The sequence below is a fragment of the Macaca thibetana genome, chromosome X, assembly GCF_024542745.1.
Source record: "Macaca thibetana thibetana isolate TM-01 chromosome X, ASM2454274v1, whole genome shotgun sequence".
Lineage (NCBI taxonomy): Eukaryota > Metazoa > Chordata > Mammalia > Primates > Cercopithecidae > Macaca > Macaca thibetana.
The window spans coordinates 68,287,591-68,312,943 of record NC_065598.1 but is presented as its reverse complement, the minus strand read 5'-3'; the positions used below and the strand labels follow the sequence as shown (position 1 = coordinate 68,312,943).

General features: G+C 40.0%; 1 protein-coding gene across 1 annotated transcript in view; it reads right to left on the bottom strand.

Annotated features, from left to right (window-relative positions):
• Positions 1-14,237, bottom strand: part of PIN4 (peptidylprolyl cis/trans isomerase, NIMA-interacting 4) — a 363,345-nt gene extending 349,108 nt beyond the window's left edge. The window contains exon 1 of the mRNA XM_050776446.1: positions 14,234-14,237. The gene's annotated coding sequence lies outside the window, so the exon portion shown is untranslated. The remainder of the gene's footprint in view (positions 1-14,233) is intronic.
• Between the last annotated feature and the right edge of the window lie 11,116 nt (positions 14,238-25,353).

Below are 25,353 nucleotides of genomic sequence, written 5' to 3'. Positions count from 1 at the left end.
AGATTTCAACTCATTCAACAACACTGAGGGGAAACTATGCAAATTTTTACCTTCATAGTTTGTGTCAGTTAATTGTGGTATATTTGTATGATGGAATTCCTTTTTTTTTCCCCCCCACAATGGAAATGTCCTGGGTATTCTTAGGTATACTATCTGTTTTTAAGAAAAGTCCATTACCAAGATATAACAAATTACATAAAGTTAAATATTACATGATATTTATGAAGCATACTATACATATATACAAGTTTAGAAAACCAATCAACTGTGAATGAACTGTTGTGAAGTGATGAAAGCATGTATTTAGCACCAAGGTCAAGAAAGAGTACCATTGCAGTTCTAGAGGTGTTGTATGTATTTCATTGTGTTAAAGACACCAAATATAGAATGCTACACAATTTATGATTCCATTTGTGGGACAATCTTAAAACTGGAAAACTACACATACAGAAAACTAATCAGTCATTTCCATGTCTGTGGATTGTGAGAAGTGTTTAACTACAAATGTGTGTTATTTGTTATTAGCAATTTCATCCCTCTTTATTTTGAAATGTTGTTTAATAGTGATTATCAAGGGCACCTCTATAGAAACACCCCTATGTCACAGAGGAGAAAACCACCAGCATTCCCCAAAGCTCCTGGGGTGTCTCTGCCTGATCTCAGCCTCATTCTTCCTTCAAGAGGAAACCAGCACATTTACTTTTGTGATCATCCTTTCCTCTTTTTCCTCTACGTTTTTTTTGTCCTATGTCCTATATTACATTCTTTTAATAGTACAGTTTGCCTGCAGACAACATGATCCTAAATCTAGAAAACCCCGTAGTCTCAGCCCCAAAGCTCCTTAAGCTGATAAACAACTTTAGCAAAGTCTCAGGATACCAAATCAATGTGAAAAATCACTAACATTCCTATACACCAACAACGGTCAAGCAGAGAGCCAAATCAGGAACACAGTCCCATTTGTAATTGCCACACACACACACAAGATACCCAGGAATACACCACATCAGGGAGGTGAAAGATCTCTACAAGAGGAACTACAAAACGCTGCTCAAGGAAATCAAAGATGTCACAAACAAATGGAAGAACATTCCTGCTCATAGATAGAATCAATATCATTAAAATGGCCATACTGCCCAAAGCAATTTGTAGATTCAATGCAATTCCTATTAAGTTACCTTTGACATTCTTCACAGAACTAGAAAAACTATTTTAAATTCATATGGAACTGAAAAAGAGCCTGAATGGCCAAGGCAATCCTAAGCAAGAAGAACAATGCTGGAGGCAGCACACTACGCAACTTCAAACTATACCACAGGCCTATAGGAACCCAAACAGCATGGTACCGGTACGAAAACAGACACAGAAACCAATGGAACAGAATAGAGAACCCAGAAATAAGGCTGCACACCTACAACTATCTGATCTTTGATAAACCTGACAAAAGCAAACAATGGGTAAAGGATTCCCTATTCAGCAAATGATGCTGGGATAACTGGCTAGCCATATATGGAAGATTGAAACTGGACCCCTTTTCTTTACACCAGGTACTAGTCCATTCTCTTGCTGCTAATAAAGACATACCCGAGACTGGGTAATTTATAAAGAAAAGAAGTTTAACGGACTCACAGTTCCGCATGCCTTGGGAGGCCTCATAATCATGACAGAAGGCGAAGGAGGAGCAAAGGCATGTCTCACATGGCAGCAGCAAAGAGAGCATGTGCACAGAAACTGCTCTTTATAAAACCATGAGATCTTGTGAGACTTATTTGCTGTCATGAGAACAGCAAAGGAAAAATCTGCCCCCATGATTCAATTACCTCCCACCGAATCCCTCCCAGGACATGTGGGGATTATGGGAGCAGCAATTCAAGATGAGATTTGGGTGGGGACAGAGCCAGACTATATTACACCATATACAAAAATTAACTCAAGTTGGATTAAAGACTTAAATATAAACCCCCAAACTATAAAAGTCCTGGAAGACAACCTAGGCAATCATATTCCAGACAAAGTAATAGACAAAGATTTCGTGACAAAGACACCAAGAGCAATTACAACAAAAGCAAAAATTGACAAATGGGATATAAATAAACTACTGAGCTTTGCCCACTAAAGGAAACTATCAACAGAGTGAACAGATAACCTACAGAACCGGAGAAAATTTTTGCACACGATGGATCTGACAAAGATCTAATATCCAGGATCTATAAGGAACTTAAACAAGTTTAAAAAACCACCACCACCACAACAACAAAAAACAACCCCATTAAAAAGTGGGCAAAGGACATGAACACTTTTTCAAAAAAAGACATACATGAAGCCAACAATGCCATGAAAGAAAGCTCAGCGTCACTGACCATTAGAGAAATGCAAATCAAAACCACAATGATTTACCATCTCACTCCAGTTAGAATGGCGATCATTAAAAAGTAATAATAATAATAATAACAGATACTGGTGAGGCTGCAGAGAAAAAGGAACACTTATACACTATTGGTGGAGTGTAAATTAATTCAACCATTGTGGAAGACAGTGTGGTGATTCCTCAAAGACCTAAAGACAGAAATACCATTTGGCCCAGCAATCTCATTACTGGGCATATACCCCAAGGAATATAAATCATTCTATTATCAACACACATGCACGTGTATGTTCACTGCAGCACTATTCATAATAGCAAAGACATGGAATCAACCTAAATGCCCATCAATAGTACACTGGATGAAGAAGATGTGGTACATATACACATAGCATATTATGCAGCCATAAAAAAGAGTGAGATCAGGTCCTTTGCAGGAACATGGTTGGATCTGGAGGCCATTATCCTTAGCCAACTAATGCAGGAACAAAAAAACCAAATACCACATGTTCCCAGTTATAAGTACGCACTAAATAATGAGAACACAGGGACACAAAGAGGGGAACAACACACACTGGGGCCTATCGAATAGTGGAGTGTGGGAGGAGGGAGAGTAGCAGGAAAAATAACTAATGGGTACTAGGCTTAATCACTGGGTGATGAAATAACTTCTACAAGAAACCCCCATGTTACAAGTTTACTCATGTAACAAACCTTTACATGTAGCCCTGAACTTAAAATAAAAGTTAAATTCAAGAAATACTAATAATATGATTTGGTGTTGACTGTTATGTACTTTTATATTAGTGGAATCACAAAATATGTTCATATTTCTTGCTTCTTGTGTTTAATGTCAGGAGTTTGGTTTTGGATATTTAAATTTGAGATGTCTATTAGGTATCCACGTGGAGATGTTGAGTAGACAAAGGTCTGGCTCTGGGCTAAAGAAATACATATGGGAATAATCATAATATCAATATTTTTCTTCAGGGTCCACTCCAGAGACAGAAATTACACCACTTTTTCTATTGAGTTATGTTAAAATACATAGAACATAAAATTTACTATCTTAAGCGTTTTTCAGTTTTCAGTTCAGTAGTGTTAAGTATACTCGCAGTGCTGCGGAGCCAATCTCTAGCATGTCTTCCATTGCAAAACTGATATGTATACCTATTAAACAACTCCTCATTTTCCCCTGCCCCCTAGCCTCTGGAAACCACCACTGTATCTTCCGTTTCTGAGTTTGAATATTTTAGATCTGTCATACAGGGTGGAATCATGTAGTATTTGTCCTTTAGTGACTGGCTCATCTCATAGCATAATATCCTAAAGTTTTATCCACATTATAGCATGTATCAGAATTCCATCCTTTTACAGGCCAAATCATAACTCATCTTAAAGGCCAAATAATAACGTACCATACTTTGTTTCTCTATTCATCCATCAGTGGACACTTGGATTGCTTCCATCTCTTGGCTCTCATGCATAATGCTGCTATGAGCAGGGATGTACAAATATCTATTTGAGACTCTGATTTCTATTCTTTTGGATATAGACACAGAATGGAATTACTGGATCATATGGCAGTTCTATTTTTAATTTTCTGAGTAACTGCCATTCGGTTTTCCACAGCAGCTGTGCCATTTTACATTCCCATCAACAGTGCACAAAGGTTTCAGTTTCTGCACATCTTCACCAGGATCACATCAGTTTTATTGAACAAATGGAATTGATTTCAAATTTTTTGTATTTTATTTTTGTTTATATTTTAATTGACAAAATTGTATATATTTATAGTATACCACATGATGTTTTGAAATAGGTATACATTGTGCAATGGGTACATTAGGCTAACTACAATATGGTTGAACTCATATACCTTTCATCTTTTGTGCTGAGAACACCTAAAATCTATCTACCTTCTTAGCAATTTTCAAGTATTTGTTATTATTAACTATAGTCACCATGTTTGCAATAGATCTCTTGAACTTAGACTTCTTGTCTAAATGAAGTTTTGTATCCTGTGACCAGTGTCTCCCCAGTCGTCCCCACCCCCAAACCCTGGTAACCGCCATTCTATTCTCTATTTCTAAAAAGTTTGATTTTTTAAGATTCCGCATCCCAGTGAGATTATACAGTGTTTGTCTTGCTGTGCCTGGCTTATTTCACTCAACATAATATATTCCAGATTCACTCATGTTGCCACAAATGACAGAATGTCCTTTTGTCTTTTTTTTAAGGCTCAATACTATTCTATTGTGTGTAGATATACACATGTGCTTTATTCATTCATCCACTGATGGGCTCTTAAGTTGATTTCATGTCTTGGCTGTTGTGAACAGTGCTGCAATGAATATGCGAGTGTAGATATTTTCGACATACTGATTTCATTTCCATTGGCCATATATCGAGTAGAGGGATTGCTGAATCAACTGATAGTTCTGTTTATAATTTTTTAATTTTAATTTTTAATGGATTTGTGATAGTTGCACATATTTATGGTGTACATGTGATATTTTGCTGCGTGCATATAATGTGTAATGATCAATTCAGGATATTTGGATTAGCCATCACTTGGAATATTTTTCATTCCTATGTATTGGGAACATTTGAAGTCCTCTCTTCTGGCTATTTTGAAATTTATAATACATCGCTGTTAACTCTACTCACCCTATTCTCTGACTAAACATTAGAAATTATTCCTTCTGGTTTTGTTTTTTTTGTTGTTGTTGTTTGTTTGTTTTGTTGTTTTGTTTTGTTTTGTTTTTTGAGACAGGGTCTGACTCTATCACCCCAGGCTGGAGTGGAGTGGCGCGATCACAGCTCACTACAGCTTCAACCTCCTGGGCTTAAGTGATCCTCCTGCCTCAGCCTCCAGAGTAGCTGGGATGACTGGCGCACACCCATATGCTGGGCTAATTTTTTTTATTTGTTATTTTTATAGACAGAGTTTAGCTATACTGTCCAGGCTGGTCTTGGACCCTTGAGCTCAAGCGATCTGCCCTCCTCGGCCTCCCTAAGTGCTGGGATTACAGGCGTCAGTCACCATGCCCAGCCTAGAACTTATTCCTTCTTTTTAACGGTATGTTTGTACCTATTAACCAACTGCTCTTCTTTCCAACGCCCTGTCCCCCATTCCACACATCCTTCCCAGCCTCTCATATCTATCACTGTATTCTCTATCTCTATGAGATCAGCTATTTTAGCTCCCACATATGAGTGAGAACGTACGGTATTTGTCTTTCCGTGCCTGGCTTATTTCACCTAACTTAATGACCACCAGTTTCATCCAGGTTGCTACAAATGAAAGAATTTCATTCTTTTTGTGGCTGAATCATATTTCCTGTGTATATTTTCTTTACCCATTCATCCACTGATGGACACTTAGGTTGATTCCATATCTTGGCTATTGTGATGAGTGCTGCAATAAACATGGGGGTGTAGGTATCCCTTTGATATTACCGATTTCCTTTCTTTTGGATAAATACTTGGTAGTGGGATTGCTGGATAGTGCTATTTTTAGTGTTTTGAGAAATCTCCATACTGTTTTCCACAGTGGCTGTATTAATTTCCATTCCGATCAACAGTGTATAAAGGTTCTCTTTTCTTCACATCTTCGCCAACACTTGTTCTCTTTTATCTTTCTGATAATAGCCATTTTACCAGGTGTGAAGTGATAGCTCATTGTGGCATTTCCCTGATGATAAGTGATGTTGATGTTGAGCATTTTCATACAACTGTTGGCCATTCGTATGTCTTCTTTGGAGAAATGTCTATTCAGATCCTTTGCACATTTTAAAATCAGGTGATTTGTTTTCTTGTTATTGAGTTGAGTTCCTTATATATTTTGGATATTAACTCCTTATCAGATGTATAGTTTGAGAATATTTTCTCCCACTCTGTAGGTTGCCTCTTCACTCTGTTGATTGGTTCCTTTGTTGTGCAGAAGCCTTTCAGTTTGACGTAATCCCATTTCTCTATTCTTTCTTTGATTGCTCATGCTTTTGGGGTCATAGCGGAAAAATTATTGCCCAGATCAATGCCATGGATGTTTCTCCCTATGTTTTCTTCTGGTAGTTTTATAGTTTCAGGTCTAACGTTTAAATTCGGAGTCCAATTTGCCTTGATTTTTGTATATGATATGAGACAAGGGTCCCATTTCATTCTTCTGCATGTGGATATTCAGTTTTCCCAACACCATTTATTGAAGAGACAGTCCTTTCACCATATGTGTTCTTGGCATCTTTGTTGAAAATCGCGTGATGATACCTCACCAGCCCACTGTTGTGGCTTTGTAGCACATTCCATATCTATCATATTCTAGAACACTGTAATGCTACTAGTCTGGCCCAGAAAAGGTTTAAATGTTGAATTCACTTAAATTGCATTTGTTGCACCATCATGGAATCCTGATGTGTATTATTTACGGTGGAAGTAGGCTCCAAGGTGTAGAGAAAACTTGGGTCTTGGATAATATGGACCTTTTCATCCTCAGACTTGTTAGGAGTACATATCTTGGTCTTGACACCAGTATTTTTCAGTTATCTATGTAACTGCCTTTATTACACCTGGTTATCACAATTCAATTCTCAGGTGCTGCAGAAAAATCTACCTCTTTCAGATTGTAGATGGAAATAACTGTGAAAAAAAATGATGCAAATATCTTCTGGTTTGTGCTATATACACTGCTTTATATTTACTGCCCACATCTTTCATAAGGATACGAATTATTAAGAGTCAGTCTTGTTTTGCTTTTCAAAGACATTTTGTAGAGATTTTTCACTAAGGTGAATCTGATTTTATCTACTTGATTCTGTATAGATTAACTAAATATGTATAATAAACTTAAAAAAAGAAAATCACGTGACAATAAACGTATTAATTTCTTTCTAATCTATTATGTTGGTCTATGTGTCTGTTTTTATGCCAATACCATGCCATTTTGATTACTCTAGCTTTTATTATATTTTGAAATCAGGTTGTGATTCCTCCAGCTTTTTGCTCAAGATTGCTTTGGGTAACTGGAGTCTTTTGTGGTTTGACGCGAATTTTAGGATTGCTTTTTCTATGTATGTAAAAATAGCATTGGAATTTTGATAGGGATTGCATTGAGTCTGTTGATTGCTTTGAGTTTAAACAATATTGTTTAAATATTGGACATTTAAACAATATTGTTTCTTCCAATCCATAATCATGGGATAGCTTTCCATTTATTTATGGCTTCCTTGATTTCTTTCATCAGTATTTTACAGTTTTCAGTGTACAGATCTTTCACCTCCTTGATTGAATTTATTCCTAAGTAGTTTATGTTATTTTTGAGAGCTATCGTAAATGGGATTGTTTCCTTGATTTCTTTTTCAGGTAGCTACTGATTTGTGTATGTTGATTTTGTATTTTGCAACTTTCCTTAAAATTCATTTGAATTTTAAGGTTTTTTGTAAAATATTTTAAGATTTTATGTGTATAAAATCATGTCATCTGCAGGCAGAGGTAATTTAATTTCTTATTTTATTTCTTTTCTTTTTTGAGATAGGGTCTCACTTTCTCACCCAGGCTGGAGTGCAGTGGTTTGATCTCGACTCACTGCAGCCTCAGTTTCCTGGATTCAAATGATTCTCATGCTCTAGCCCCCCAAGACACTGGGACTACAGGCACACGCCAGCATGCCCGACTAACTTTTGTATTTTTGGTAGAGACAGGGTTTCTCCATGTTGCCCAGGCTGGTCTCGACCTCTTGGCCTCATGTGATCCACCTGCTTCAGACTCCCGAAGTGTTAGGATTACAGGCATGAGCCACCACTCCCAGTAAACTTGTTATTTTCTGATTTGTGTGATTTTCAATTTTTTCTCTTGCCTAAGTTTATTGGCTAAATTTTTCAGTATTCTGTGGCATAGAAGTGGTGAAAGGGGGCATCTTTGTCTTGTTCCTGATACAGGTAGTATTAAAACCAGGGTCTTTCATCAGCTATGGCAAGAGTGTAGTGAAAGAAAAGAATCAGAGCAAGGATTGAGCCCTGGGGCTCTCTATTTGTAAGAATTTGGGGAGAAGAGAACTTCCGCATAGCTGAACACATGGAGGTTCCTGGAGGGAGGTGCACCTAGAGAGGGCATGGAAGCTCCATGCCCCTTCTCACATACTGTGCCCTATACATCTCTTTCATCTGGCTGTTCATCTGTAACTTTGTCATCTTCTTCATAAAAAATGGATAAACATATTTACTGATCAGTGTTAAAACCCAACACGATACAGTAACATGATCTTGTGCACTTAGAGGAGAAATATTACCTAATTAAGTGGAAAATTGTGCAAAGGGCCTCTGGAAGACCTTCACTCTAAGCTGTTTTGTAGGGAAACATTTCATTTAGAAGTCTGGACATTTTTTCTTCAGTTTGCTCTAATCTACATTCACCGAGTAGAACTTGTATTGATCACTGGGTCCCAGTTTATTTCAGGGTTCTGTGGGATTCTTTCTGTCCCAACTAGCATCTGGGTTAAACAGTGCCAGATGAAAGACATGCAGACCTGCTCTAGTGCCTCCTGCTCAAATACATACAAAGAGAGGGATGTCAAACTCGAATGCATTCTGGCCTGACCAATGGTGGAGCTTGTGTGTAGCCTGGAAGGAGAGAAGAAAAATATTTCAGGCCCGGGTCTAAGTAGTCTAATGCAGTGTTTGATTTTTGGAGGAGACTTAGGTAAAACAGAAGAGTTAATAATACTCCTTGTTTCATAACATGCTACTCGTTACTGATGTGAGGCCCTATTTGTTTATTTATTTTACAATGCTAGGTGCCCCCATTTGCCTATTACCCAATCCAAGAGCTAGACTATTACAAGTAACTTACTTATATCCACCTCTAAGCTCCCCCTCACTGCATCCTCATGACCCTTCACTCCCACCAGAAGTAACCCTAACCTGAATTGTGTAGTTGGCATTCTTTTGATTTTTGTTGCAAATAAGTATATACTCTTGTTTTCTTTTTTGAGGCAGGGTCTCACTCTGATTGTTCAGTATGGAGTGCAGTGGTATGATTTTGGCTCACTGTAGCCTCGACCTCCCTGGCTCAGGTGATTCTCCCACCTCAGCCTCCTGAGTAACTGGGACTACAAGAGCGCGCCGTGACACCTGGCCAATTTTTTTGTAGAGACAGGGTTTAGCCATGTTGCCCAGGCTGATCTCAAACTCCTGGACTCAAGCCCTCCATCTGAATCTGCCTCCCAAAGTGCTGGGATTACAGGCGTGAGTCACTGTGCCCAACCATTATCCTCTTCAGTTTTGCTTGATAATGAGTTTTATAAAAAGGATATCACACCGCATGTGGTCCTGTGGGAATTGCTTTTCTCAAACTAACATTTATCCATTGTTGAGCATAAAACTGCAGTTCCCCCATTTGCCTTGCTACATAATATATCATGGTGTGGATTTGTCACAGTTTATCTAGTCATTCTCTTGTTCGTGAGCATTTGTAGTGTGACCAGGTTTTTGCTACTGTGGCCAGAACTGCTGTGAAATTCTTCTCCAGTGGACATTGAGAAGAATTGCTGAGTTGTGAATGTTCAACTTTATGTACTGATGACACATTGTTTTCCAAACTGGTTGTGTTCGTTTATATTCCCAACATGTGGCAAGCTGTGTGAGATCCCACTGCTCTGCATCCTCTCTAACCTTTGATGTTGCTAGGTTTCTAAATCTTTGCCAATCAAATGAGTATAAGATTTATGTTGTAGTCATGTTTAGCATTTCCCTGACTACTGATGAGCTGAGCATATCTTCACGTGTTTATTGGCCACATAGTTTCCTTCTTCTATGGAATTCCTGTTCATAATCTTTGTCTACTTTCCTACCCGACTGTTTGCCTTTCCTTATTGATTTCTAGGAGTTGTCAAAATATATTCTTGATACCAGCCTTTTGTCAATTGCATGTAGGATAAATATCTTCTTCCAGCTTGTACCATGTATTTCCACTTTTATATGATATATTTTAAAATTGATGTAGAACAGGTCAGGAGAGGGGGGTCACACTTGTAATCCTAGAAGTATGGGTGGCCAAGGTGGGTGGATCACCTGAAGTCAGGAGTTCGAGACCAGCCTGGCCAACGTGGTGAAATCCTGTCTCTACTAAAATACAAAAATCAGCCAAGTATGGTGGCAGGTGCCTGCAATCTCAGTTACCCAGGAGACTGAGGCAGAAGAATCGTTTCAACTCAGGAGGCAGAGTTTACAATGAGCTGAGATCATGCCATTGCACTCCAGCCTGGGTAACAAAAGTGAAACTCTGTCTCAAAAAAAAAAAAAAAAATTAAAAGATGAAAAATAAAAAAAATGAGGTATAACATACATACAGAAAATCACAGAAACCTAAGGGTACAATCTTAACACAGTTCTACACCCATGTAACCACCATGCATATCAAAATAGAGAACATTTTCAACAGCCTCCATCCCCAAAAAGAGAATTTTGAGAGAAGATGAGGAACCAGTAAGGAAGATTGAGGAGTGATCACTGAGATTGGAATAAACCCAACGTCTTCTCCTTCTGGTAATGGCAGACTAGATAATTCAGATAAACCCTCTGTGTTGACCATCACTTAGTTGGCCATCTGGTTGCACTCAGTCTACAGCCTTGCTCTCTCTCTCTCTGATGATTGGGCTGATACTGCATAGTTCAATGACCCAACCCTCTAGTCATGTGGTTGGTCTTTCTAGTATGGCCAACCTCCATTCAGAGTCATCTCATTACATAAACTATCTAGGGGCCTACCATGATTCACCTCATTAGCATAAACCATGAAGCGTGGTCCATGGGGCCCACCAGGAATAACAAAGCCGCACCTATCTCTTGGGAAATTGCAAGGGATTAGAGGTTATCTCCCAGGACTCAGGGACAAAGTCCAGGCAAATTCTTTATTATACATTAAGTGCACAGAAAAATGCACATTATAGAAAAAATTCATCTTATTGGGATAGAAATATACTGCTATGGTTTGGGTAAGATGGGTCTGTCCCCGCCAAAAGTCATGTGGAAATTGGATCCCCAGTGTGGTGGTGTTAGGAGGTGGGACCTTGTGGGAGGTGTTTGGGTCATGGAGACAGAACCCTCATGAACAGCTTGCTGCCGTTCTCGAGGTAGTGAGTGAGTACTGGCTCTGGTGAGACTGGATTAGTGCCCACAATGGTGGGTTTGTTATAAAGCCAGCATGCCCCTCGGGTTTTCCCTCTTTGCACATGTCTGCTTCCCCTTTGGCCTTTTCCACTATGTTTTGGCCTAGGAGGTGGCTGTCACCAGAAGCTCAGCAGTTACTTTTGCCATGCTTCCTTTACTTCCCAGCTTGCTGAATCATGAGCTAAGTAAACCTCTTTTATTTTTAAATTACCCAGTCTCAGGTATTCTGTTACAGCAACACAAAACAGACTAAGACACAGACTAGCAATGTCCCAGTAGAGGGAAAAATGGTAGTAAGTTGGTGCAAAAGTAATTGCAGATTTTGCCGTTACCTTTTTTTTTTTTTTTTTTTTTGACAGAGTTTCTTTCTTGTTGCCTAGGCTGGAGGGCAATGGCTGAATCTCGGCTCACTGCAACCCCCGCCTCCCAGGTTCAAGCGATTCTCCTGCCTCAGCCTCCCGAGTAGCTGGGATTACAGGTAGCCCCCACCACGTCTGGATTTTTTTGTGTGTGCTTTTAGTAGAGACGGGGTTTCACCATATTGGCCAGGCTGGTCTGGAACTTCTGACGTCAGGTGATCTGCCCACCTTGGCCTCCCAAAGTGCTGGGATTACAAGCATAAGCCACCGCACCTGGCCCGTCATTACTTTTTTTTTTTTTTTTTTTTTTTTTTTTTTTGAGACGGAGTCTTGCTCTGTCACCCAGGCTGGAGTGCAGTGGCCGGATCTCAGCTCACTGCAAGCTCCGCCTCCCGGGTTTACGCCGTTCTCCTGCCTCAGCCTCCCGAGTAGCTGGGACTACAGGCGCCCGCCACCGCGCCCGGCTAGTTTTTTGTATTTTTAGTAGAGACGGGGTTTCACCGTGTTAGCCAGGATGGTCTCGATCTCCTGACCTCGTGATCCGCCCACCTCGGCCTCCCAAAGTGCTGGGATTACAGGCTTGAGCCACCGCGCCCGGCCCCGTCATTACTTTTAACAGCAAAAACTTCTGCACCAACCCAACACTACAAACAACTCAATGCATGTAATTCAACAACTTGAATTGTTGTTGAATGGACTAATTCTTTTAAAAACACAAATTATCAAAACTCACCCAATATAAAATAACTTGAATAGTCCTGTAAAGACATTGAACTTTGGGAGGCCAAGGTGGGAGGATTGTCTGAGCTCAGAAGACCAAGACCAGCCTGGGCAACAAAGTGAGACCCTATCTCTACAAAAAAAATTCTATATAGAAAGAAATGGAATTCATAGTTAAACACCTTCCAAAAAAGATATTCCGAGCCCCGATGGCTTCACTGGCAAATTTCACCAAACATTCAAAGAAGAATTAATACGAACTCTACAATATCTCTTCCCAAAAATAGAACAGGAAGGACTACTTGTCAACACATTTTACGAGGCCAGGATTACCCTGATACCAAAACCAGCCAATGACAGTATAAAAGAAGCAAGCAAGAAACAACAGACCACCAACTCTCATTAACATAAATGTGAAAATCATCACAAAATATTAGCAAACTGAATCCAGCAATGTCTAAAAAGAAAAACATCGCTCAACCATGTGAGGCTTATTTCAGGAATGCAGGGTTTTTCAATGTTAAAAAAACAATCAATTGATTCCATTATATTAATGGTCAATAAAAGAAAGAAAGATATGGTCATATTAATTGATGTATAAAAAGCCTTTAGCAAAATTCAACATCTATTCAGGACATAAACTCTCACCAAACTAAGAATGGAAAAGAACTTCCTCAACTTGATAAAGGGAATCTACAAGAAAACCCACAGCTAATATCATAGTTAAGAGTAAACAACTGAATGTTTTCCTCCTATGTTCATGAACAACACAAGAAAAAAAAAAAAAAAAAAACACAAGGTTGTGTACTCTTGCCACTTCTATTCAATATCATACTTAGAAGTCCTTCCTACTGTAATAATTCAGGAAATAGAAATAAAAGACATTCGGAGAGGAAAAGAAGAAACAAAACTGCCTGATATTCACAGATGACATTATTATCTATGCAGAGAATCCCATGGAATCTACAAAAAAATTCCAAGAAATAACAAGTGACTTTACGAAAGGTAAAGCATATATGCTCAATACACAAAAATCAGTTTTATTTGTATATACAGTAAGTATATAAATGGAAACAAAGCATTTAAAAACATGTGTCATTTGCAATAGCTCCAAAAATGAAAAACCTAGGTATGAATCAGAGAAATTCTAAGTCCTGAAAACTACACAATGCTAATAAAAAATCCAGGAAGGCCTAAATAAAGAGAATAAACATGAATATCCTTTGTTTATGAATGGGAACACTCAATAAATATATGAGTTCTCCTTGTATTCATCTATAGATATAACGCAGTATAATTAAACTGACAGTAAGATTTTTTGTAGACATGCACAACATGATTCTGTAATTTATACTGAAAATCAAAAGAACTACAATCATTAAAACAATTTTAAAAAGAATAAAGTTGGAGGAATCACTTTACCTACTTCTGTTCTTTTTCTTTTCCTTCCTTCCTTTCTTCCTTTCTTTCTTCCTTCCTTTCTTCCTTCCTTCCTTTCTTTTTCTTTCTTTCTTTCTTTCTTTCTTTCTTTCTTTCTTTCTTTCTTTTTTCTTTCCTTCTTTCTCTCTCTCTCTCTCTCCCCCACTCTCTCTCTCTGTCTCTCTCTCTCTCTCCCTCTCTCTCTCTCCCCCCCCTGTCTCTCTGTCTCTCTCTCTCTGTCTCTCTCTCTCTCTCTCTTTCTTTTTTGACAGAGTCTCATTCTGTTGCCCAGGCTGGAGTGCAGTGACAAAATCTTGGCTCACTGCAACATTTAACTCCCAGGCTTAAGTGATCTTCCCGCCTCAGCCTTCTGAGTAGCTAGGACTAAAGGTGTGCACCACCACACCTAAGTTTTTTATTTTCTTGTAGAGATGTGGTCTCACATGTTTCACAGGTCTCACTACATTGCCCAGGCTGGTCTTCAGTTCCTGAACTCAAGTTGTCCTCCTGGTTTGGCCTCCCCAAATCCACTTTATTATTATTATTATTATACTTTAAGTTCTGGGGTACATGTGCAAAACGTGCAGGTTTGTTACATAGGTATACATGTGCCGTGTTAGTTTGCTGCACCCATCAACTCATCATTTACATTAGGTATTTCTCCTGATGCTATCCCTCCCCCAGCCCCCCCCCCCCCAACAGGCCCCGGTGTGTGATGTTCCCCTCCCTGTGTCCATGCCAAAACCCACTTTTAAGACTCGTCAGAATACTACACTAATTAAGACAAGTGTGTTATTAGCAATGGGGTAGATATAAGTCAGGGAAATATATAGAGATTCCAGAAACAGTCCCTGCTGTGTGATGTTTCACTCCCTGTGTCCATGTGTTCTCATTGTTCAACTCCCACTTATGAGTGAGAACGTGTGATGTCTGCTTTTCTGTTCCTGTGTTAGTTTGCTGAGAATGATGATTTCCAGCTTCATCCGTGTCCCTGCAAAGGATGTAAACTCATCCTTTTTATGGCTGCATAGTATTCCATGGTGTATATGTGCCCCATTTTCTTTATCCAGTCTATCATTGATGGCCATTTGGGTTGGTTCCAAGTCTTTGCTACTGCAAACAGTGCTTCAATAAACATATGTGTGCATACGTCTTTGTAGTAGAATGATTTATAATCCCTTGGTTATATACCCAGTAATGGGATTGCTGGGTCAAATGGTATTTCTGGTTCTAGATCCTTGAGGAATCACCACACTGTCTTCTGCAATGGTTGGACTAATTTACACTCCCACCAACAGTGTAAAAGCATTCCTATTTCTCCACATCCTCTCCAGCATTTTTTTTTTACCTGACTTTTTAATGTTCGTCATTTTAACTGGCATGAGATGGTATCTCATTGTAGTTTTCATTTGCATTTCTCTGATGACCAGTGATGATGAGCTTTTTTTCATATGTTTGTTGGCCACATAAATGTCTTCTTTGAGAAGTGTCTGTTCATATCTTTGCCCAATTTTTTATAGGGTTGTTTGTTTTTTTTTCTTGTAAATTTGTTTAAGTTCTTTGTAGATTCTGGATATTAGCCCTTTGTCAGATGGACAGATTGCAAAAATTTTCTCCCATTCTGTAGGTTGCCTGTTCACTCTGATGATAGTTTCTTTTGCTGTGCAGAAGCTCTTTCGTTTAATTAGATCCCATTTGTCAATTTTGGCTTTTGTTGCCATTGCTTTTAGTGTTTTAGTCATGAAGTCTTTGCCCATGCCTATGTCCTGAATTGTATTGCCTATGTTTTCTTCTAGGGTTTTTATAGTTTTAGGTCTTACATTTAAGTCTTTAATCCATCTTGAGTTAATTTTTGTATAAGGTGCAAGGAAAGGGGGTCCAGTTTCAGTTTTCTGCATATGGCTAGCCAGTTTTCCCAACACCATTTAGTAAATAGGGAATTGCTTCCTCATTGCTTGTTTTTGTCAGGTTTGTCAAAGATCAGATGGTTGTAGATGTATGGCATTATTTCTGAGGCCTCTGTTTTGTTCCATAGATATCTATCTATCTATATCTAGATAGATAGATAGATAGATAGATAGATAGATAGATAGATAGATAGATAGATAGATATACTGGTACCAGTACCATGCTGTTTTGGTTACTGTAGCCTCGTAGTAGAGTTTGAAGTCAGGTAGCGTGATGCCTCCAGTTTTGTTCTTTTGGCTTAGGATTGTCTTGGCTATACGGGCTCTTTTTTGGTTCCATATGAAATTTAAAGTAGTTTTATCTAATTCTGTGAAAAAAAGGCACTGGTAGCTTGTTGGGGATAGCATAAAATCTATAAATTAGTTTGGGCAGCATAGCCATTTTCACGATATCGATTCTTCCTATCCATGAGGATGGAATGTTTTAAAATTTGTTTGTGTCCTCTCTTATTTCCTTGAGCAGTGGTTTGTAGTTCTCCTTGAAGAGGTCCTATGTAGGGAGACCCCCGAAACTATTGCTACGGAATAAAAGATGAAATGCTCCTGATTATTGTAAATACAAAATTGCATGCAGGATTGTGTAAAGACAATGCCAGGTTGATGTGCTTCCCCTTGCAGAGAGTCTATGAATGGACGTGCGGTCAGGGAGGTTTCACATTACCAAGATTCCTATCCTAGAAAAGTAGATGTTCATAGCTCTGGGAATGGAATACGACCGTCATGGAGAACCTATAAATGGACACATGGGGGGCGCCTGTCCATATCGATAAGGTAGGGCTATAAACGCCCTCATCTTGCCGTGGCTCTTCTAGGCCTCTTTAGGGTTAAGGCACACTCCCTTCTGAGAAATTCTGGTCTAACCAGTGGTCTAACTTCACGTCCTGTTTCTATGAATTGTTTGTAACCAGCTTTTGCTGCAACTGTTGCCGCTGATTCATATCTTGCTAATCATAGGTTATGGACAGACTGTGTTCCTGTTTTAAGGCTCTGTTAGAAATAACTGATGCACACACTATATTGTATACTTCTGCATACAGATGTTATGTTAAAGAATTATTTCATCCCCATGTGACCATCTCACCTCATAATCAAATGACCCTAAATCCCTCACTAACCTACCCCCGCCCTTACTAAACTTAATAATAAATGCTGGCATATCCAGTGCTTTGTTGGCACCATGGGACCAGAAGGCGATGATCCCCCTGGACCCAGCTTTCACTATCTTATGTGTGTCTATTTTTCTTGACCTGCTGATCCGCCTGGGAACAAAGAGAGAGCCCCGTTGCATTGCAGGCTCCTGGCCAGATCCTGCAATAGTCCTTCACATCACTTTTAAGTTGTATTCCTAGGTATTTTATTCTCTTTGTAGCATTTGTGAATGGGAGTTCACTCATGATTTGTCTCTCTGTTTGTCTATTATTGGTGTATAGGAATGCTTGTGATTTTGCACATTGATTTTGTATCCTGAGACTTTGCTGAAGTTGCTTATCACCTTAAGGAGATTTGGGGCTGAGACGACGGGATTTTTCTAAATATACAATCATGTAATCTGCAAACAGCGACAACTTGACTTCTTCTCTTCCTGTTTGAATACCATTTATTTCTTTCTCTTGCAGGATTGCCCTGGCCAGAACGTCCAATACTGTGGTAAATAGGAGTGGTGAGAGAGGGCATCCTTGTCTTGTGCCAGTTTTCAAAGGGAATGCTTCCAGCTTTTGCCCATTCAGTATGATATAGGCTGTGGGTTTGTCATAAATAGCTTTTATTATTTTGAGATATGTTCCATCAATACCTAGTTTACTGAGAGATTTTAGCATGAAGGGGTGTTGAATTTTGTCAAAGGCCTTTTCCGCATCTATTGAGATAATCATGTGGTTTTTGTCATTGGTTCTGTTTATGTGATGGATTACATTTATTGATTTGTGTATGTTGAACCAGCCTTGCATCCAAGGGATGAAGCTGACTTGATCGTGGTGGATAAGCTTTTTGATGTGTTGCTGGATTCGATTTGCCAGTATTTTACTGAGGATTTTCACATTGATGTTTATCAGGGATATTGGCCTGAAGTTTTCTCTTTTTGTTGTATCTCTACCAGATTTTGGTATCAGGATGATGGTAGCCTCATAAAATGAGTCAGGGAGGATTCCTTCTTTTTCTGTTGTTTGTAATAGTTTCAGAAGGAATGGTACCAACTCCTCTTTGTACCTCTGGTAGAATTTGGCTGTGAATCCTTCTGGTCTTGGACTTTTGTTGGTTGGCAGGCTATTAATTACTGCCTTATTTTCAGAACTTGTTATTGGTCTATTTAGGGATACGACTTCTTCCTGGTTTAGTCTTGGGAGGGTGTATGTGTCCAAGAATTTATCCATTTCTTTTAGATTTTCTAGTTTATTTGCATAGAGGTGTTTATAGTCTTCTCTGATGGTAGTTTGTATTTCTGTGGGATCAGTGGTGATATCCCCTTTATCATCTTTTATTGTATCTATTTGATTCTTCTCTCTTTTCTTCTGTCTTAGTCTAGCTAGTGGTCTATGTATTTTGTTGATCTTTTCAAGAAACCAGCTCCTGGATTCATTGATTTTTTTTGAAGGTTTTTTTGTGTCTCTATCTCCTTCAGTTCTGCTCTGATCTTAGTTATTTCTTGCCCTCTGCTAGCTTTTGAATTTGTTTGCTCTTGCCTCTCTAGTTCTTTTAATTGTGATGTTAGGATGTCTATTTTAGATCTTTCCCACTTTCTCCCGTGGGCATTTAGTGCTTTAAATTTCACTCTAAACACTGCTTTACCTGTATCCCAAAGATTCTGGTACCTTGTGTCTTTGTTCTTATTGGTTTCAAAGAACTCATTTATTTCTGTCTTCATTTTGTTATTTACCCAGTAGTCATTCAGGAGCAGGTTGTTTAGTTTCCATGCAGTTGCGCAGTTTTGAGTGAGTTTCTTAATCTTGAATTCTAATGTGATTGCACTGTGGTCTGAGAGACTGTTTGTTACAATTTCTGTTCTTTCGCATTCGCTGAGCAGTGTTTTACTTCCAATTATGTTGTCAATTTTAGAATAAATGTGATGTGGTGCTGAGAAGAATGTGTATTCTGTTGATTTGTGGTGGAGAATTCTGTCGATATCTATTAGGTCCGCTTGGTGCAGAGCTGAGTTCAAGTCCTGAATATCCTTCTTAATTTTCTGTCTCGTTGATCTGCCTAATATTGACAGTGGGGTGTTAAAGTCTCCCACTATTATTGTGTGGGAGTCTAAGTCTCTTTGTAGGTCTCTAAGAACTTGCTTTATGAATCTGGGTGCTCCTGTATTGGGTGCCTATATATTTAGGATAGTTAGCACTTTCTGTTGAATTGATCCCTTAACAATTATGTAATGCCCTTCTTTGTCTTTTTGGATCTCTGTTGGTTTAAAGTCTGTTTTGTCAGAGACTAGGATTGCAACCCCTCCTTTTTTTTTTTTTTTTGCTTTCCATTTGCTTGGTAAATACTCCTCCATCCCTTTATTTTGACCCTATATGTGTCTTTGCATGTGAGATGGGTCTCCTGAATACAGCACACCAACAGATCTTGACTCTTTATCCAATTTGCCAATCTGTGTCTTTTAATTGGAGCATTTAGTCCATTTACTTTCAAGGTTAATATTGTTATGTGTGAATTTGATCCTGTCATTATGATGTTAGCTGGTTATTTTGCCCATTAGTTGATGCAGTTTTTTCATAGTGTCAATGGTCTTCATAGTGTCAATTTGGTATGTTTTTGCAGTGGCTGGTACCAGTTTTTCCTTTCCATGTTTATTGATTCCTTCAGGAACTCTTGTAAGGCAGGCTTGGTGATGACAAAATCTCTCAGCATTTGTTTGTCGTAAGGGATTTTATTTCTCCTTCACTTATGAAGTTTAGTTTGGCTGGATATGAAATTCTGGGTTGAAAATTCTTTTCTTTAAGAATGTTGAATATTGGCCCCCACTCTCTTCTGGCTTGTAGGGTTTCTGCAGAGAGATCTGGTGTTAGTCTGATGGGCTTCCCTTTGTGGGTAACCCTACCTTTCTCTGACGGCCCTTAACATTTTTTCCTTCATTTCAACCTTGTTGAATCTGACGATTATGTGTCTTGGGGTTGCTCTTCTCGAGAAGTATCTTTGTGGTGTTCTCTGTATTTCCTGAATTTGAATGTTGGCCCATCTTGCTATGTTGGGAAAGTTCTCCTGGATAATATCGTGAAGAGTGTTTTCCAACTTGGTTCCATTCTCCCTGTCACTTTCAGGTAAACCAATCAAATGTAGGTTTGGCCTTTTCACATAGTCCCATATTTCTTGGAGGCCTTGTTCATTCCTTTTCATTCTTTTTTTCTCTAATCTTGTCTTCATGCTTTATTTCATTAAGTTGATCTTCAATCTCTGATATCCTTTCTTCTACTTGATCGATTTGGCTATTGACAGTTGTGTATGCTTCCTGAAGTTCTCGTGTTGTGTTTTTTAGCTCCATCAGGTCATTTATGTTCTTCTCTAAACTGCTTTTTCTAGTTAGCAATTCTTCTAACCTTTTTTCCAGGTTCTTAGCTTCCTTGCATTGGGTTAGAACATGCTCCTTTAGCTTGGAGGAGGTTGTTATTACCCACCTTCTGAAGCCTACCCTGTCAATTTGTCAAACCCATTCTCCATTTGGTTTTGTTCCCTTGCTGGTGAGGAATTGTGATCGTTTGGAAGAGAAGAGGTGTTCTGGTTTTTGGAATTTTCAGCCTTTTTGCACTGGTTTTTCCTCATCTTCATGGATTTATCTACCTTTGGTCTTTGATGTTGGTGACCTTCAGATGGGGTTTCTGTGTGGATGTCCTTTTTGTTGATGTTGATGCTATTCCTTTCTGTCTGTAAGTTTTCCTTCTCATAGTCAAGGTCCTCTGCTGCAGGTTGGCTGGCATTTACTGGGGGTCCACTCCAGACCCTGTTTGCCTGGGTATCACCAGTGGAGGCTGCGGAACAGCAGACATTGCTGCATGTTCCTTCCTCTGGAAGCTTCATCCCAGAAGAGCACCCACCAGATGCCAGCCAGAGCTCTCCTGTATGAGGTGTCTGTCAACCCCTGCTGGGAGGTGTCTCCCAGTCGGGAGGCACAAGGGTCAGGGACCCACTTGAAGAGGCAGTCTATCCCTTAACAGAGCTTGAATGCTGTGATGGAGATCTGCTGCTCTCCTCAGAGCTGGCAGGCAGGAACATTTAAGTCTACTGAGGCTGTGCCCCCAGCTGCCCCTTCCCCCACATGCTCTGTCCCAGGGAGATGGGAGTTTTATCTATAAGCACCTGACTGGGGCTGCTGCCTTTCTTTCAGAGATGCCCTGCCCAGAAAGGAGGAATCTAGAGAGGCAGTCTTGCTACAGTGGCTTTGTGGAGCTGCAGTGGGCTGTGCCCAGTTTGAACTTCCTGGGGATTTTATTTACACTGTTAGGGGAAAACTGCCTACTCAAGCCTTAGTAATGGCAGACGCCCCTCCCCTCATCAAGCTTGAGCATCCCAAGTCAACTTCAGACTGCTGTGCTGGCAGTGAGAATTTCAAGCTAGTGGATCTTAGCTTGCTGGGCTCCGTGGAGGTGGGATCCACTGAGCTAGACCACTTGGCTCCCTGGCTTTAGCCCTCTTTCCAGGGGAGTGAACAGTTCTGTCTCGCTGGCATTCCAGGTGCCTCTGGGGTATGAAAAAAAGCTCCTGAAGCTAGCTCGGTGTCTGCCCAACTGGCTGCCCAGTTTTGTGCTTAAAACCCAGGGCCCTGGTGGCATAGGCGCCTGAAGGAATCTCCTGGGGAGGGTTGCAAAGACAATGGGAAAAGTGTAGTATCTGGGCCGGAGTGCACTGTTCCTCACAACACAGTCCCTCATGGCTTCCCTTGGCTAGGGGAGGGAGTTCCCCAACCCCTTGAGCTTCCTGGGTAAGGTGATGGCCCACCCTGCTTCAGCTCACCCTCCGTGGGCTGCACCCACTGTCTAATCAGTCCCAGTGAGATGAGCTGGGTACCTCAGTTGGAAATGCAGAAATCACCTGCCTTCTGTGTTGATCTTGCTGGGAGCTGCAGACTGGAGCTGTTCCTATTTGGCCATCTTGCCAGTCCCTGCTTTTTTTTTTTTTTTTTTTTTTTTTGAGATGGAGTCTCATTCTGTTGCCCAGGCTGGAGTGCAATTGTGGGATCTCAGTTTACTGCAATCTCCGCCTCCCAGGTCAAGCAATTCTCCCACCTCAGCCTCCCAAGTAGCTGGGATTACAGGCACCTGCCATTGTGCCTGGCTAATTTTTGTATTTTGTAGAGAAAGGGTTTCACCAGGTTGGCCAGTCTGGTCTTGAACTCCTGACCTCAGGTGATCTGCCCGCCTCGGCCTCCCAAAGTGCTGGGATTACAAGTGTGAGCCACCGCACCTGGCCTGTTTTCATTTCTTTTGACTATATACCTACGAGTGTAATTCCCAATTCACATGGTAATTGTATTTTTAACTTTTAGGAACCACCAAAGTGTTTTCCACAGTGGCTGAATTATTTTACTTTCCCAGCAGCCATGTATGAAAGTTCTAATTTCTCCACATCCTATTCAACAATTATTTTCTATCTTGAAAGAAGTATAGCCATCCTGGTAGACGTGAAATAGTACCTTATTGTTTTGATTTGCATTTTCCTAGTAGCTAATGATGTTGAGTATCTTTACATGCATTTCTTGGCTATTTGTGTATCTTCGTTGGAGACATGTCCATTCAAAGCTTTTGCTTATTTCAAAACTGGGGTTGTCTTTTGTTGTTGGGTTTTTTGGTAAGTTTTGACATATTCTGGATAGCAAACTATTATATATATGATTGGCAAAGTTTTTTCTACCATTCTGTTATCTTTTCACTTTTTGATAATGTCCATTGATGCAAAAAAGTTTACAATTTCAATGAAGTCCCATTTATCTTTTTACTTTCGTTGCCTGTGCTTTTGTTGTCACATTCTAAGAATCGAATGCCAAATACAAAGTCATGATTTATCCCTATCCTTTGTTCTAATAGTTTTATATTTTTAACTCTTACATTTAGGTTTTTGATACATTTTGAGTTAATTTTGGTATATGGTATAGGGTATGAGGTAGGGGTCCAACTTCATTCTTTGGCATGTGGATAACAAGTAGTCCTAACACCATTTGTTTAAGAAATGATTATTTCCCCATTGAATGGCCTTGGAACTCTTGTTGAAAATCAATTTAGCATAGGCTGGCCCCCACAGACTCAGGTTCTAGGCTTGCCCTTGCAGTCCCAGGCACCAGGTCACCTCTGCATACTGTCTTCAGCTCCAACCCAGTGCCAGTCCCAGGCTCCAGGTCACCGGTGCACACTGTCTTCAGCTCCAACACAGTGCCCGTCCAGCCTGCACAGACTCAGGCTCCAGGCCCACCTCATCACCAGGCAGGCCCTGATTGTCCCAGGCTCCAGACTGACTCCGTGGTCAGGCTGCTCCCTTCAGCCCTAGACTCTGGGTGCATCCATGAGCCAAGCCTCCAGGCCCGCGTTGGGGCCAGGCTAGCCTCACAGCCCCAGGCTCTGGGCTGGCACCCATGGCCGCCAGGACTGCCGAGTCACCAGGGTGGCCCTGCAGCCTCAGACTCCAGGTCAGCCTCCAGAACCCCAGACTCCAGGCTGGCACATGCAGACATTACCTCCAGACCAGTCCCCACCACCCCAGACTTCAGGCCTGGACTTGTAGACCCAGCTTCCAGATCCTCCAGTGTCGGGACAACGCGTACCTACCCCGGACCTGGTCTTCTTCGATGATAGGCTGGTGTCTGTAGTTTCAGACTTCAGGCTGGCATACATAGACCTAGCCTCTGTACCCACTCCAGGTCCAGGCTGACCCCTGTGACCTCAAGGACCAGGCCAGCACCTGCATAGCTAGCTTCCACGTCAGCCCCCAAGGATTAAAGGCTCCCGGCTTGCCCAGTGCCAGACTAGCTCCTTTGGCCTCAACTCCAGGCTGGGCCTCTGAGACGCAGGTCCAGGAACACCCAAGGCATCAGATTGGCTCAGAGCAAGCACAGAAACATTGTAACACTAGGAGATAGTTGAACATATTTTACAATAGACTGGATATACTATATAAGTGTGGTAAGCAACTTTTGTAGAGATAGTATGTGTGCGATAATGTGATTTTTTTTTTCCAATTTTGGACTACAGTTGAATAAACTTTTTAATTATTTAAACACATTTTTACTGAATAGTGTTACTGTTTTTTGAATAATAAATTTGGTTTTGTAAATATGTATTTCCTGATGTGATTTTTGTGAGAAACACTAAATCTTTTGTAAATCATATCCTTGTATAATTGGCATGAGCTAAATAACAGTTTGTGGCTGATTTGCATTGTACAATACTTGCAAGACTTTTAGAATTATAAAAATATTTATTAACTTGTAGTATGTTGTTTAAACAAATGATTGGAACATACTGAAGATATAAGTAGGATTTTTTCTGAGTATTTCAGATGTGTACTCGGGCTAGCTTTCTTGTCTTTTTCAAAACAAAATAGTGTCTTTTCTCTTAAAATCAATAAATCTGTTTTCTTGTTACAAAGAAGTTTACAGTTTTCACTATTGTTAAGCATACAGTTTAATAATATTAACTACATCTCCACTGCTGTGCAACCATCACAACTATCTATCTCTACAAGTTGTTTCATCTTCCCAAACAGAAACTATGTACCCATAAAATAGTCCCCCATTTCCTCTTCCCCTACTCATATGCTGGCACACAACATTCTGTTTTCTGTTGATATAAGTTTGATTATTCTAGGTACCTTATATAAACAGAATCATACAGTATTTTTCCTTTGGTGACTAGCTTCTTTCACTTAGCATAATGCCCTGAAGGTTCACTCATGTTGTATCGTATGACAGGCTTTTCCTTTTTTAAAGGCCAAATAATATTTCATTCAATGTATATGCCACCTTGTAAAAATCCATGCATCCATTCATGGAGAGTCAGGTTGTTTGTACCTCCTGGCTATTGTGAATAACGCTGCCATAAATATGGGTGTGCAAATATATATTCAAGATCCTTTTTCAGGTATTCTTGATATATACCCAGAAGTCAGATTAATGGATCATATTTAGGTAATTCCATGTTTAAATTTTGGAGAAATTATCATACTGTTTTTAATAGTGGGTACACCATTTCACATCCCCACTAGTGTACAGGAGTTCCAGTTTTTGGGTTTTTTTTTTCTTAATAGTGGCCATCCCAACAGGCATGAGGTGATATTGTGGTTCTCATTTGTATTTCCCTGATGATTAGTATCTTAGTCAGTTCAGGCTGCTATAACAAAGTACCATAGACTGGATGGCTTAAAGAACAAATGTTTATTTCCCA